This window comes from Crassostrea angulata, chromosome 2, assembly GCF_025612915.1.
Source record: "Crassostrea angulata isolate pt1a10 chromosome 2, ASM2561291v2, whole genome shotgun sequence".
Taxonomy (NCBI): Eukaryota; Metazoa; Mollusca; class Bivalvia; order Ostreida; family Ostreidae; genus Magallana; species Magallana angulata.
The window spans coordinates 6,391,241-6,397,712 of NC_069112.1; the positions used below are offsets into that span (position 1 = coordinate 6,391,241).

A 6,472-nucleotide genomic window follows, 5' to 3' on the forward strand; every position below is an offset into this window, starting at 1 on the left:
GAATTTTTTGTATACGAGTTGACTTTCGGTTAGGTATACGGGATTTTTTTTTGTATACGAGTTGACTTTCGTTTTTTTATGCGGAAAGAAAGTGAGCGCATTAGATTGTAAGTTTGCAGGAATCCTCGACACGAATCAATTGGGATTTAAATGTCTATAACCTCGAAAGGCTATGTACAGGTTTTAACAAAAATATATTATTTTGAGAGTCGAAATACACGGCTATTCCGGTTATTAAAAAACTTACAAAGCTTTCAAAAAATGGCAATGAGAGGTAAACCGATAACTAGTTGGAAATGTTAATGCAAACATATTTCAATGAAGTTATATTGTGTATATCCTAAAAAAAAAAACTAGTAATGAGAAAAGTATTTTTAGGGTTTTCCGTTTTTCAACGGAAAACCCTTCTGTTATTCTACTGTTTCTTATTATTATTTTTTTTTTTTCCCGCAAATTTTGTGCACGAGATTTCTCGAACATTTTTTGTCTGATTGCTATGAAACTTTCAGGGTATGTAGATGATATTAATATCTCTAGATGTTTTTTTCAAATTTTTAAAATTCACTTCCGGTTATGAGTTATTGCCCTTTAATTGAAAATTGGGGGGTCTTTTGTCCAGAGTTGATCTCGGGAACTACAGATGATAGATGCATGAAATTTGGCGAAATTGTCGGTAACATTTTATAATTTTGCTGGCATGAAAATTTTGGTAATTTCTATGTTAGTTTTTGAGCTATTTGTCGCCAAAGTTTAAGATTTTTTCGGGGCTGAAATTTTGTTGCTTTTTGTATTATAACCTTTAAACTAAAAATATTTTGTTAATACATATAGAACAAAAGTTGTTTAGAATAACGAGAGCTTTTATTTAAAATTAAGAAAAAAGGGCTGGCCCCTATAATTAGGGGTCAGCAGCTCATACACGTATTTTTCTGATAGCAAAAATCGTTATCATTTTATGAAAAAAAATTAATTTAGTTATTGTTAATATATTAAATAATCTCATTTGGTATCAAATTAAACAAGTTCTGTCCTATATTTTTTTTCAAATTTCATAAAACAAATATGTGAGAATCGTACATGAACGAGTTAATATGTCTACACAGACACACAAGCGAACAAATGCCACATTAAGGCCCAGGCATTTACTGCATTACGTTGTGTTGCGTCTTAGATAAATTGTTGTGATTCAATTTCATTTTTTTCATCTATATCATTTATGAATTCAATGAACACACATTTAAACGTTCTATGTGCAACTATTTGTCGGGGCGCCCCTGTTTGTGACCCCCACGCGCCGTAATGCAGAAGAGAAGTTGTGTATTCTTTCGGTGTACACATGCATTTTCAATTTGCTGTGAAACATATGAACATGCACAGGGAACAATACTACATATTTGTTTAAGGAGGATATTTTTCTCGTGTGAATCGTTTACGAGGAAATTCTGACAGCCACACTTCTGTCGACGATCAGCCGTTGATAAGCTACGAGTAATAAAGGAGAAAAGATGGACATTAAAGTGTGTGATTTATGTGGATGTTACTGAAGAAGGTGAGGCTTTTACTCCTTTTAAAGTTTCTTGTTAACTGGTTAAAATTTAGTATATAGTATAGATGTACATGTAAGTACGTGCACACTGTTAGATGTTTTTGTTATGGTGTGGGTGTTTGTTTACTAACGTGTAATTTTTACAAGTTTCATGGGTGTTTAGACTCGCTCGAGGTTCATGGGGGACTGGAAAGGGTAACTGAATTTATCTATTTAAAAAAATAACAGATTGTGAATTTTTAACTCAAAATTCAAAGCAGGGTCTAATTAGAAACATATCATATATTCTTGTGCAGAGGACTCCAAATGTAGTCATGAATACCCTGTAGACATAACTTCAAGTAAATAAAATTGTATACTTCAGACTTCAGAGTTAAAACATGACTTTAATATCTTTATGATGCCGATCATTGTATCATTAAAGAGGTTTATCAGACCAACGGGTAAGTGGTACATGTACTTGTACATGTAGGTTACAAGTTAGAACTATGCCTACCATTCTACCAGTTCACATAATTTTTCTTGTTTAGCAGTTATGATGTGTACTTAAATTGTCCTTGTTAATGTTTTAAATGTAATTTTTTATTCTCTTTTTTTAATCTGACTACTGGCAGTACTGGCGTGCGAGCAGTTCTCGCCGAGGACCATTTCTTGCTGCTGCACTGTTACATCATATTTTCGTATATAATTTTATGTGTTGATAAAATGACGTAACAATGCACTGGTGAGAAATGGTACTCGGCGAGAAATGATCGCACGCCAATATTGATTAATTACAGACAAAAACTGAAGGTTGCGAGTGTTATTTTTAATTGAACAACATTGTTTAAAATAATTCTTTATATATGTGACGATCAGACCGGTTTGAATACCAGTGCCAGATAGCTCAGTTGGTAGAGCACCTGACTAGAGATTCAGGGGGCCCAGGTTCAAATCCCTTCATTATTTCTCCCATCCTGTTACAATATTGGTGTTGTGACCAACCCCTGGAACTAACAGGTTAACTCGATCCTGCCAGGGATGATCTTCGAGGGTGAAGATCATTTAAGGGGGAGGAATGTGACGGTCAGACTGGTTTGAATACCAGTGCCAGATACATGTAGCTCAGTTGGTAGAGCACTTGACTAGAGATTCAGAGGGCCAGGTTCGAATCCCACTTTGTTCCGTCGTTATTTCTCCCATCTTTTACATATACATGTATATCAGATATATGACAGATGATTAAGGTCATCACATGTTTTGCAAGATGCAATAAGTGTTAAAAACCTTTACTTTACAACAGAATACATTTAAGTGAATATTTATGTTTCTTGTTATTATTTGGTGTGGTTTTTTTGACAGTGTCGCATAAACAATTTACCCACTCCTAAAACACAAACTTTCTTTTTGTGGATTCAGCTTACCGCTGATTGGCTGCTGTTGCAGCAGACAAATAAGATATGCACGCACAAAACACAATGAACTTATCAGAGAATGAGTTGAGTTTATTTAAACTGTTGGAATTTGGGTATTTTTTTTTTAAATGTATACTTGTGACAAAACATATATGTGGTACATACAGCTGTAGCTTTATGAAGAAAATTTTGGTTAGACCATATATACCTATCATGCAAGTAAATGATATTTACAAAAAACTTGCAATTTATGGCGCACGAAATATACGCTAGTTTTATAAAGATTGACATACATGTAATGTACCACATTCTTTGAAAAATAATCTATTAAAAATTCTTCATTAAGTTTACTCATACATGTTTTATGCTTATTACACGTAGTATTGTTTTTAAAACATGTAATTTATAAGAAAATAAACAAAAACCCTCGCTAAATTTATTTGCAAACAAAAAATACACAGTAGAATTGATAAAAAATGGTATACCAGAAGCTAATACCAGTACATGTACTTTGACGCTGTTCGGTGGGTAATATTCGTTTGTAATTTACGAATTGAAATATTGACTGTTGCACTACAAGTATGGTAATAAACTCTCTCTCTCTCAAACTCTCTCTCTTTCTCAATTTGATAAGTGTTTATACCTATGAAAATTTTTTAATATTATATTATGACTTGATATGCAAATTTTTGATCTTGTACTGCCTAAATGTTATGTCATGTATTGGGATATGTCATACTTATTACACTGCATGGTCAGTGTATTTTTTACAGAAATACTATGCATATGTTAATGTAAACACAGCTATTACTAGTACATGTATGTAAACACAGCTTATTATTTTTTTTATTTATTTCAGCTCAAAACAGACTCTTGTTACCACATATGGCTTTTACCGGTACCTGTTGATTCTTGTGGGTCAGCTCCTGAGATTAACCTGTCACCTCTATCCACATGCATATTCCTTGTGTTCTACAGACTATTTACTGGTAATTCAAATTAAATCCGATAATGCATGAACAATAATGGAACTTGAAGAAAGCATCATGCCATGTTGTGGTTTGTGTTTGATAAGAAATTATGGAAACAAAATTAAGGCTGTTTAAAGAAATTCATAATTGCTGTGAAAATTTGTTTTTCAATAAAAGTATACAATTATGTTTCCTTTATTTTTTATTTCATAAAGATATTTAGATGTGTTTACATAATTGAAACAACCCCCCCCCCCCCCCATTTAATTGTCTGCATTAAGATTACATGTAGGATATGTAAATGTACATTTGACTTTGAAATAACATCTGCTATGATAATTACTTTTGAAATGAACAAGAAACAACCTATTTCTACCTTTCTAAGGTATATATGCATAAAAAAGTAGAAAAACATGTCAAATTTGAACATTTTTCATTGAAATCAACTCTGTCTCCAGCTACCTGGGTGTGTTTGAATTTAATTCTAATTTAAGGCAGATGTCTAACTTGTTGGTTGTAACTTACTGTTTTAGCATGGTTAGAAGAAGACTAGAAATCAGAATAGATTAGATATTCACTAAATATGATTGTTAGCTTACTTTTTTCATGAAAACAAGAAATCACAAGCAGGACAGCTGTCTATTTGTTAATTAAAATGGTACAAATCATACAATAAACAAATAAAGATCACATTTTAGAATCATTGATGATTGTTTTCAAATATGTGTGAGAAATGACTCAAGGAAATTGCCACATGTTTCATAAAATTAGGTAAAACATTTCAAACCATGACTTTTTATGAAAATCAAAAGATTGGGGGGTGGGGGGTATACATGTAAGGGTATTTCTAAGTGATGTGAAGCTTTTATCATGATTATATCATGTAGGCATATGTTGTATTGAATGAGGTTTCTTTTTAAAGGTGGTTGAACAAAAGTTGACCTCTAAAAGGTCAGATAAAGATGTTTTACTATGGAGAACCCTGTAAATCTGTGTTTACTAAAGGAAATTGGAAATGGTGGGTTCACTTAAATGGCCATATTTTTATTAAACCTCAATGGAATTGGCAATATGTGGTATTCTTTTTCTCAGAATTGCATTAGCTTTCTTATTCTAAGACAAACCGTCTTTTCATAAAAATGTTAGTGTACTAAGTTAAAGATACAAGGAACAGTTTCGGATAAAGTACCGATAATATTTTTGTAAAATTGAGAGTGACTGTACTTGAAGGTTATCATTGTTGCGTAGATTCATGAAATGAATTTTAATGATTACCAATAGTTAGAGGGATGTCTCTTGTTGGAATTGGTAAGCAATATGAAGGCCCCTAATTTTAAGTACATGAGAAGCAGAAATAAATTGTGAAACTTGCGGCTATGACAGATATGTTGACTTTACAGTGAAATTGAAGGTTACAAACGGGGGGTTATATAACATGAAATGTAGGTGGATAGGATATTATATGCCTATTTAGTATTTATTGGGTATGAGGACAATAGCAAGTTTATTGTCCCCCAAGACAGCAAATATTAAATGAGGCAAAGCCAAGGGAAATAGTAGCTGTTGAATGGGACAATAAACTTGCTATTGTCCGAATAGTCAGTTAATTGGTATTTCATTATACAGAAGAAAACTTTATTTGTCAGCGATGCAGAATTTCTTGATGATAAACAAATTAGAGTTAAATCAAACTTTGTATTTAATGCGGCGATCTTATTAGGTCAGAGGTGTTCCGAGTTTAAGGTGATATGGGACACTTCCATGTTGTGACGTATTGTTTATCGAAATAAACAATAAAATAAAGTGTAATTATATAAGTACATGTAGTTTCTTCTCAAAAATGGTCACCTAACTCCTTAGCACAGTGGGTTAGAGGGTTTACTAGGAACCTATAAGTCATGAGTTCGAATCCCGCTGGGGTTTTTACAATTTTTACCTTTTCAAATATTTTTAAAAGCTATTTTTTGGTTAAATATTGTAAAATTTGAAAATTCTAAACCGGTGAAAAGTTTTCAATTATATAGTACTTTAATCCACATTAATATCGACAGATGTCCCATACCACCTTAAAAAGGAGGGAAATCAAATTCTGCTAATGAATGGTTTTGATGACTATTCACCATGGGCAGATAGCATGGATACTATTTTAGATAAAAAGGCATGTTAATGCGGGCACCTTCTAGTGATCAATTTGTCGGTCTGTCCATCCGAGATGGTTTGACAGGAGCATAGCTTCTCTCCCCTTGGCCCAATCTGGCTCATACCTCATCCACAGGGTTCCTTTGGTTGAAGGATGTGCAGTGACCTTGAACCATGTTTTTAGGTATAAGGTTAAGGTCATAGCAGAATTATATATATAAAATCCTTGTCTGAGGCATATCTTTTTTCCCTTTGGTCCAATCTGGCTAATACTCACAGAGTGTCTCTATGATTAAACTATGTGCAGTGACCTTGCATGAAATTTCTAGGTAACGGGTGAAGATCATATCGGATCAAGCAAAAATCCTTTTTTGAGAGCATATATAATTTCTACTAACCCCTATTTGGCTCAGACTTCACAT

The 6,472-nt window shown here is 33.0% G+C and overlaps 1 long non-coding RNA gene across 1 annotated transcript; it reads left to right on the forward strand.

The window, feature by feature from the left end:
- The first annotated feature begins 1,299 nt into the window (after nucleotides 1-1,299).
- Nucleotides 1,300-4,100, forward strand: LOC128171841 (uncharacterized). Its single transcript, XR_008242155.1, has 2 exons — nucleotides 1,300-1,549; nucleotides 3,800-4,100. It is a non-coding gene; the product is annotated as an uncharacterized LOC128171841 (long non-coding RNA).
- The last annotated feature ends 2,372 nt before the right edge of the window (nucleotides 4,101-6,472 follow it).